Genomic DNA, 8,535 nt, shown 5'->3' with positions numbered 1-8,535 from the left:
TACTCGCTTCCGGGGCATTACAGTATATTATAGTTTGTAATGTATGATTGATCAATATGTGAATATTGTAAATAGTTAGAAAGTAATACCACTGGGAGGTCCCTATTGTTCCTCCCCAATTATTATTATTATTATTATTATTATTAGGGCCCGAGCAGCTACCGCTGCGAGAGCCCTCTTGTTTTTCTCCGGATTATTATTATTATTATTATTATTATTATTATTATTATTAGGGCCTGAGCAGATACCGCTGCGAGAGCCCTCTTGTTTTTCTCCGGATTATTATTAGGGCCCGAGCAGGTACCGCTGCGAGAGCCCTCTTGTTTTTCTCCGGATTATTAGGGCCCAAGCAGCTACCGCTGCGAGAGCCCTCTTGTTTTTCTCCGGATTATTAGGGCCCGAGCAGCTACCGCTGCGAGAGCCCTCTTGTTTTTCTCCAGATTATTATTATTATTATTATTATTAGGGCCCGAGCAGCTACCGCTGCGAGAGCCCTCTTGTTTTTCTCCAGATTATTATTATTATTAGGGCCCGAGCAGCTACCGCTGCGAGAGCCCTCTTGTTTTTCTCCAGATTATTATTATTATTATTATTATTATTATTATTATTATTATTATTATTATTATTATTAGGGCCCGAGCAGCTACCGCTGCGAGAGCCCTCTTGTTTTTCTCCAGATTATTATTCTTATTAGGGCCCGAGCAGCTACCGCTGCGAGAGCCCTCTTGTTTTTCTCCAGATTATTAGGGCCCGAGCAGCTACCGCTGCGAGAGCCCTCTTGTTTTTCTCCGGATTATTATTAGGGCCCGAGCAGCTACCGCTGCGAGAGCCCTCTTGTTTTTCTCCAGATTATTATTATTATTATTATTATTATTATTATTATTTACTGTGCAGCGCTTTTCCATTTTTGAGGGCCTAAACATGCACGAAAAGTCACCTAAATTTGCACATTTGTCGGGCCCGGTGAAAAATTTGATATTTTTGTGTTTCCCAAAACAATGCAAAAAAAATGGCTCTGCAGCGCCACCTAAGGTTGAAAAAGTGCACCTGGTCCCGGCCCGTTTGACCTAGAGCTACGAAAATTTTTAGGCATATGTAGGACCTAGAGACCTACAAAAAAGTCAGCGCGAGCCATGTGCTCAGATGTACAGAAAAAGAGTTATGAATTTTTGAATGTGCATTTTTGGCCCATTTTTGCACGTTTGTAGGTCCCAAACTGCTCCTTGTTTCTCCTAAACGCTTTACTCAATCACCTTCAAATTTGCTGTGGTCCATATTCACACATAGGGGCACAAGTGGGCAAAATTTGGTGCAGATCCGCTGGCATATATGATAGGGGCGTGGCTTCAAATTATGTGTTGTATTTTTCCTTCGCCAAGAGGGACATAAACCTTAATAACTTTGATGTACTAGCTTAAAAAAATCTAAAACTTCATAGACACATGGAAACTTATGTCTTTAACACCTTTGAAAAAAGTTTTTTCAAATACCTACTAGCGCCGCCTAGTGGTTGATTAAAATGTCATTTTTTACACTTTCATGTATTGTGCTCAGTCTGTTTGAGTAAAACAAATGAAAATTGGTCAGAATATCATTAAGACATGGAATATTAAGGCTTTAAAATTTTACGACTTTTCGATAATGGGCGTAGTCTGCACGCCACCTCAAAGTCAGATGACTCGCCAAAACGAAAAAAGTGGCTGTAATTGGCCCCAAAATGGCCTTATGAGTGGAAAATAGCCTCTCACTCCCGGCCCGTTTGACCTAGAGCTCCAAAAATTTGTAGACTTATGTAGGACCTCGAGCCCTACAAAAAAGTCAGCGCGAGCCATATGCTCAGATGTACAGAAAGAGAGTTATGAATTTTTGAATGTGCACCTTTGGCCCGTTTTTGCTCATTTGCAGGTCCCGAACTGCTCCTTTTTTCTCCCAAACCCTTGACCTGATCGACTTCAAATTTGCTGTGATGTTTTATCTGACTGTGAGGCACAATTGTTCACATTTTTGTGATGATCCGCCATCAAATATGTTGGGGGCGGGCCTTTATATTATGCCTTTGATGATTACTTTGCCACATGTGAAACAAACCTTTATAACTCAGCTTTACAAGCTTGGAAAAATCTGAAAATTCACAGACACATGAAGACTCAAGCCCTTAACACAAGTGTTTAAAAAAATCTTCAATTGCTTATAAAGCCATCTAGTGGCAAACAAAAATGTCAGTCTGATGTCTCGCCAAAACGAACAAAGTTGCTGTGTTTGGTCCCAGATGGGCTTATCTTTTCTAAACTTCATATATTTGATGGGTTTCCAATGCGGAATACACCTATTAACGTATTTTTTGTTATAGTGCGAGCGCCACCTAGTGGCAGCCAAAAATATAGCATTTTTTAAACATTTTTATGTGTTTAGCTGAGCCCTTTGAAGTAATATTGCTGAAATTAAGTCTGAAAAGCCTCTAGACAGCCCTGCTGACCTCCACCAAATTTTACGAAGTTTCGATAATGGGTGTGGCCTCTACGGCCATTTTCATTCCGAATTTTTATCTGTCCAGTAAAAGTTGCTGTAATTTTACCCAGATGATCTGATCTTCTCACAATTTCACACATTGGATGAAAATATTCTCCTGAACATATCGACAAAAATATATTCCAGTTTAAAGCTAGCGCCACTTAGTGGCTGCAAAAAATGTCATTAGTCGAACGATTACAGTCAATCCTGTTTGGTTTGACCTACAGCTATGAAACTTTGTAGGCAAATGAAGGACTGCATGCCCTACAAAAAAGTCAATACAAGTGATGTGCTAGGATGTACAGAAAAATTGTTATGAATTTTTTTAATGTGCAGTTTTGTCCCATTCTTAGACATTAGCTGGTCTCAAACTAGTGCCTTTTTCTCTTAAATGATTCACCCCATTACCTTCAACTTTGGCATGAATCATTATCCAACTGAGGGGCACACATAGTCCAAATATCGTGAAGATCTCTTGACATAAAAGATGGGGGCGGAGCTTCAAATTATGTTTAATACTTCCTTTGCCAAGAGTAACAAAAATCTTAATAACTCAGCTATGACAGCTTCAAACCATCTGAAACTTTCCTGGGCCTTTAAAAGTAATGCAATAATACAGCTATGTGATAAACTTTCAAATCATTTACAGCGCCACCCAGTGGCGGACAAAAATATCATTTTTTATACTTTTATGTACTGTGAAATGCCTGTTTGACTAAATGAACTAAAAAATGGTCAGAAAAGCTATGACACATTGGAACATTAAGGTTCTCAACTTTTATGACTTTTCATTAAAGGGTGTGGCCTCTATGCAAACTCAAAGTCTGATGTCTCCCCAAAACGGTAAAAGTTGCTGTAATTGGACCTAGATGATCTGATGTTTGCAAAACTTCATATATGGGATGGGAGTCCAATGTGAAACACACCTACAAGCCTATTTTTTATCATAGTACGAGCGCCACCTAGTGGCAGCAAAAAATATAGCAAATCCTTAATGTTTTTATGTACTCTGCTGAGCCCCTTGAAGTGATATATCCCTTAAATGTTTTCTGAAAAGCCAGTGGCCATGCCTTATGCCCCCCACAAATCAGTACAATGTTTCGACAGTGGGTGTGGCCTATATGGCATTGAAAGTCACAAAATTTGAACAATAAAAGCTGCAGTAACTCCACACACATTGTCCCACCTTGTCTAAATTTTACATATTTGGTAATAGTCCTGCACTGAAGTGATCTACAACAAATTTTTCATCATTCATAGTCCTTGTTCATACCCCGACCTGTTCATACCCCAACGTGCACAGGTCTGCGAGGGCCCTTTATAGCTGCTTGCAGCTCTAGTTATTATTATTATTATTATTATTTACTGTGCAGCGCTTTTCCATTTTTGAGGGCCTAAACATGCACGAAAAGTCACCAAAATTTGCACATTTGTCGGGCCCGATGAAAAATTGGATATTTTTGTGTTTCCCAAAACAATGCAAAAAAAATGGCTCTGCAGCGCCACCTAAGGTCCAAAAAGTGCACCTGGTCCCGGCCCGTTTGACCTAGAGCTACGAAAATTTTTAGGCATATGTAGGACCTAGAGACCTACAAAAAAGTCAGCGCGAGCCATGTGCTCAGATGTACAGAAAAAGAGTTATGATTTTTTGAATGTGCACTTTTGGCCCATTTTTGCACGTTTGCAGGTCCCAAACTGCTCCTTGTTTCTCCTAAATGCTTTACTCAATCGCCTTCAAATTTGCTGTGGTCCATATTCACACATAGGGGCACAAGTGGGCAAAATTTGGTGCAGATCCGCTGACATATATGATAGGGGCGTGGCTTCAAATTATGTGTTCAATTTTTCCTTCGCCAAGAGTGACATAAACCTTAATAACTTTGATGTACTAGCTTAAAAAAATCTAAAACTTCATAGACACATGAAAACTTATGTCTTTAACACATTTGAAAAAAGTTTTTTTCAATACCTACTAGCGCCGCCTAGTGGTTGATTAAAATGTAAATTTTTACACTTTCATGTATTGTGCTCAGTCTGTTTGAGTAAAACAAGTGAAAATTGGTCAGAATATCATTAAGACATGGAATATTAAGGTTTTAAAATTTTACGACATTTCGATAATGGGCGTAGTCTGCACGCCACCTCAAAGTCAGATGACTCGCCAAAACGAAAAAAGTGGCTGTAATTGGCCCCAAAATGGCCTTATGCGTGGAAAATAGCCTCTCACTCCCGGCCCGTTTGACCTAGAGCTCCAAAAATTTGTAGCCTTATGCAGCACCTCGAGCCCTACAAAAAAGTCAGCGCGAGCCATGTGCTCAGATGTACAGAAAGAGAGTTATGAATTTTTGAATGTGCACTTTTGGCCCGTTTTTGCTCATTTGCAGGTCCCGAACTGCTCCTTTTTTCTCCCAAACGCTTGACCCGATCGACTTCAAATTTGCTGTGATGTTTTATCTGACTGTGAGGCACAATTGTTCAAATTTTTGTGATGATCCGCCATCAAATATGTTGGGGGCGGGGCTTTATATTATGCCTTTGATGATTACTTTGCCACATGTGAAACAAACCTTTATAACTCAGCTTTACAAGCTTAGAAAAAACTGAAACTTCACAGACACATGGAGACTCAAGCCTTTAACACAAGTGTTTAAAAAAATATTCAATTGCTTATAAGGCCATCTAGTGGCAAACAAAAATGTCAGTCTGATGTCTCGCCAAAACGAAAAAAGTTGCTGTGTTTGGTCCCAGATGGTCTTATCTTTTCTAAACTTCATATATTTGATGGGTTTCCAATGTGGAATACACCTAACAACGTATTTTTTGTTATAGTGCGAGCGCCACCTAGTGGCAGCCAAAAATATAGCATTTTTTAAACGTTTTTATGTGTTTAGCTGAGCCCTTTGATCTAATATCGCTGAAATTAGGTCTGCTAAGCCTCTAGACAGCCCTGCTGACCTCCACCAAATTTTACGAAGTTTCGATAATGGGCGTGGCCTCTACGACCATTTTCATTCCGAAGCTTTATCTGTCCAGTAAAAGTTGCTGTAATTTGACCCAGATGATCTGATCTTCTCACAATTTCACACATTGGATGAAAATATTCTCCTGAACATATCGACAAAAATATATTCCAGTTTAAAGCTAGCGCCACCTAGTGGCTGCAAAAAATGTCATTAGTCGAAAGATTACAGTCAATCCTGTTTGGTTTGACCTACGGCTATGAAACTTTGTAGGCAAATGAAGGACTGCAAGACCTACAAAAAAGTCAAAAGAAGTGATGTGCTAGGATGTACAGAAAAATTGTTATGAATTTTTTTAATGTGCAGTTTTGTCCCATTCTTAGAAATTAGCTGGTCTCAAACTAGTGCCTTTTTCTCTTAAACGATTCACCCCATTACCTTCAACTTTGGCATGAATCATTATCCAACTGAGGGGCACACATAGTCCAAATATCGTGAAGATCTCTAGACATAAAAGATGGGGGCGGAGCTTCAAATTATGTTTAATACTTCCTTTGCCAAGAGTGACAAAAATCTTAATAACTCAGCTATGACAGCTTCAAACCATCTGAAACTTTCCTGGGCCTTTAAAAGTAATGCAATAATACAGCTATGTGATAAACTTTCAAATCATTTACAGCGCCACCCAGTGGCGGACAAAAATCTCATTTTTTATACTTTTATGTACTGTGAAATGCCTGTTTGACTAAATGAACTCAAAAATGGTCATAAAAGCTATGACACATTGGAATATTAAGGTTCTCAACTTTTATGACTTTTCATTAAAGGGCGTGGCCTCTATGCAAACTCAAAGTCTGATGTCTCCCCAAAACGGTAAAAGTTGCTGTAATTGGACCTAGATGATCTGATGTTTGCAGAACTTCATATATGGGATGGGAGTCCAATGTGAAACACACCTACAAGCCTATTTTTTATCATAGTACGAGCGCCACCTAGTGGCAGCAAAAAATATAGCAAATCCTTAATGTTTTTATGTACTCTGCTGAGCCCCTTGAAGTGAAACCCCTAAATGTTTTCTGAAAAGCCAGTGGCCATGCCTTATGCCCCCCACAAATCAGTACAATGTTTCGACAGTGGGTGTGGCCTATATGGCATTGAAAGTCACAAAATTGGAACAATAAAAGCTGCAGTAACTCCACACACATTGTCCCACCTTGTCTAAATTTTACATATTTGGTAAGAGTCCTGCACTGAAGGGATCTACAACTACTTTTTCATCATTCATAGTCCTTGTTCATACCCCGACCTGTTCATACCACAACGTGCACAGGTCTGCGAGGGCCCTTTATAGCTGCTTGCAGCTCTAGTTATTATTATTATTATTTACTGTGCAGCGCTTTTCCATTTTTGAGGGCCTAAACATGCACGAAAAGTCACCAAAATTTGCACATTTGTCGGGTTCGGTGAAAAATTGGATATTTTTGTGTTTCCTAAAACAATGCAAAAAAAAAGACTCTGCAGCGCCACCTAAGGTCGAAAAAGTGCACCTGGTCCCAGCCCGTTTGACCTAGAGCTACGAAAATTTTTAGGCATATGTAGGACCTAGAGACCTACAAAAAAGTCAGCGCGAGCCATGTGCTCAGATGTACAGAAAAAGAGTTATGAATTTTTGAATGTGCATTTTTGGCCCATTTTTGCACGTTTGCAGGTCCCAAACTGCTCCTTGTTTCTCCTAAACGCTTTACTCAATCGCCTTCAAATTTGCTGTGGTATATAATTAGACATAGGGGCACAAGTGGGCAAAATTTGGTGCAGATCCGCTGACATATATGATAGGGGCGTGGCTTCAAATTATGTGTTCAATTTTTCCTTCGCCAAGAGGGACAAAAACCTTAATAACTTTGATGTACTAGCTTAAAAAAATCTAAAACTTCATAGACACATGGAAACTTATGTCTTTAACACCTTTAAAAAAAGTTTTTTTAAATACCTACTAGCGCCGCCTAGTGGTTACTTAAACTGTAATTTTTTACAGTTTCATGTATTGTGCTCAGTCTGTTTGAGTAAAACAAGTGAAAATTGGTCAGAATATCATTAAGACATGGAATATTAAGATTTTAAAATTTTATGACTTTTCGATAATGGGCGCGGTCTGCACGCCACTTCAAAGTCAGATGACTCGCCAAAACGAAAAAAGTGGCTGTAATCGGCCCCAAAATGGCCTTATGAGTGGAAAATAGCCTCTTACTCCCGGCCCATTTGACCTAGAGCTACAAAAGTTTGTAGCCTTATGTAGGACCTCGAGCCCTACAATAAAGTCAGCGCGAGCCATATGCTCAGATGTACAGAAAGAGAGTTATGAATTTTTGAATGTGCACTTTTGGCCCGTTTTTGCTCATTTGCAGGTCCCGAACTGCTCCTTTTTTCTCCCAAACGCTTGACCCGATCGACTTCAAATTTGCTATGATGTTTTATCTGACTGTGAGGCACAATTGTTCAAATTTTTGTGATGATCCGCCATCAAATATGTTGGGGGCGGGGCTTTATATTATGCCTTTGATGATTACTTTGCCACATGTGAAACAAACCTTTATAACTCAGCTTTACAAGCTTAGAAAAATCTGAAACTTCACAGACACATGGAGACTCAAGCCCTTAACACAAGTGTTTCAAAAAATCTTCAATTGCTTATAAGGCCATCTAGTGGCAAACAAAAATGTCAGTCTGATGTCTCGCCAAAACGAACAAAGTTGCTGTGTTTGGTCCCAGATGGTCTTATCTTTTCTAAACTTCATATGTTTGATGGGTTTCCAATGCGGAATACACCTATCAACGTATTTTTTGTTATAGTGCGAGCGCCACCTAGTGGCAGCCAAAAATATAGCATTTTTTAAACGTATTTATGTGTTTAGCTGAGCCCTTTGAAGAAATATCGCTGAAATTAAGTCTGAAAAGCCTCTAGACAGCCTTGCTGACCTCCACCAAATTTTACGAAGTTTCGATAATGGGCGTGGCCTCTACGTCCATTTTCCTTCCGAAGCTTTATTGGACCAATAAAAGCTGC

This window comes from Hippichthys cyanospilos, chromosome 10 (assembly GCF_059441005.1).
Source record: "Hippichthys cyanospilos isolate Australia breed blue-spotted pipefish chromosome 10, RoL_Hcya_1.0, whole genome shotgun sequence".
NCBI lineage: Eukaryota > Metazoa > Chordata > Actinopteri > Syngnathiformes > Syngnathidae > Hippichthys > Hippichthys cyanospilos.
The sequence above is the reverse complement of the archived record's forward strand: the minus strand, read 5'-3'. Positions refer to the sequence as shown.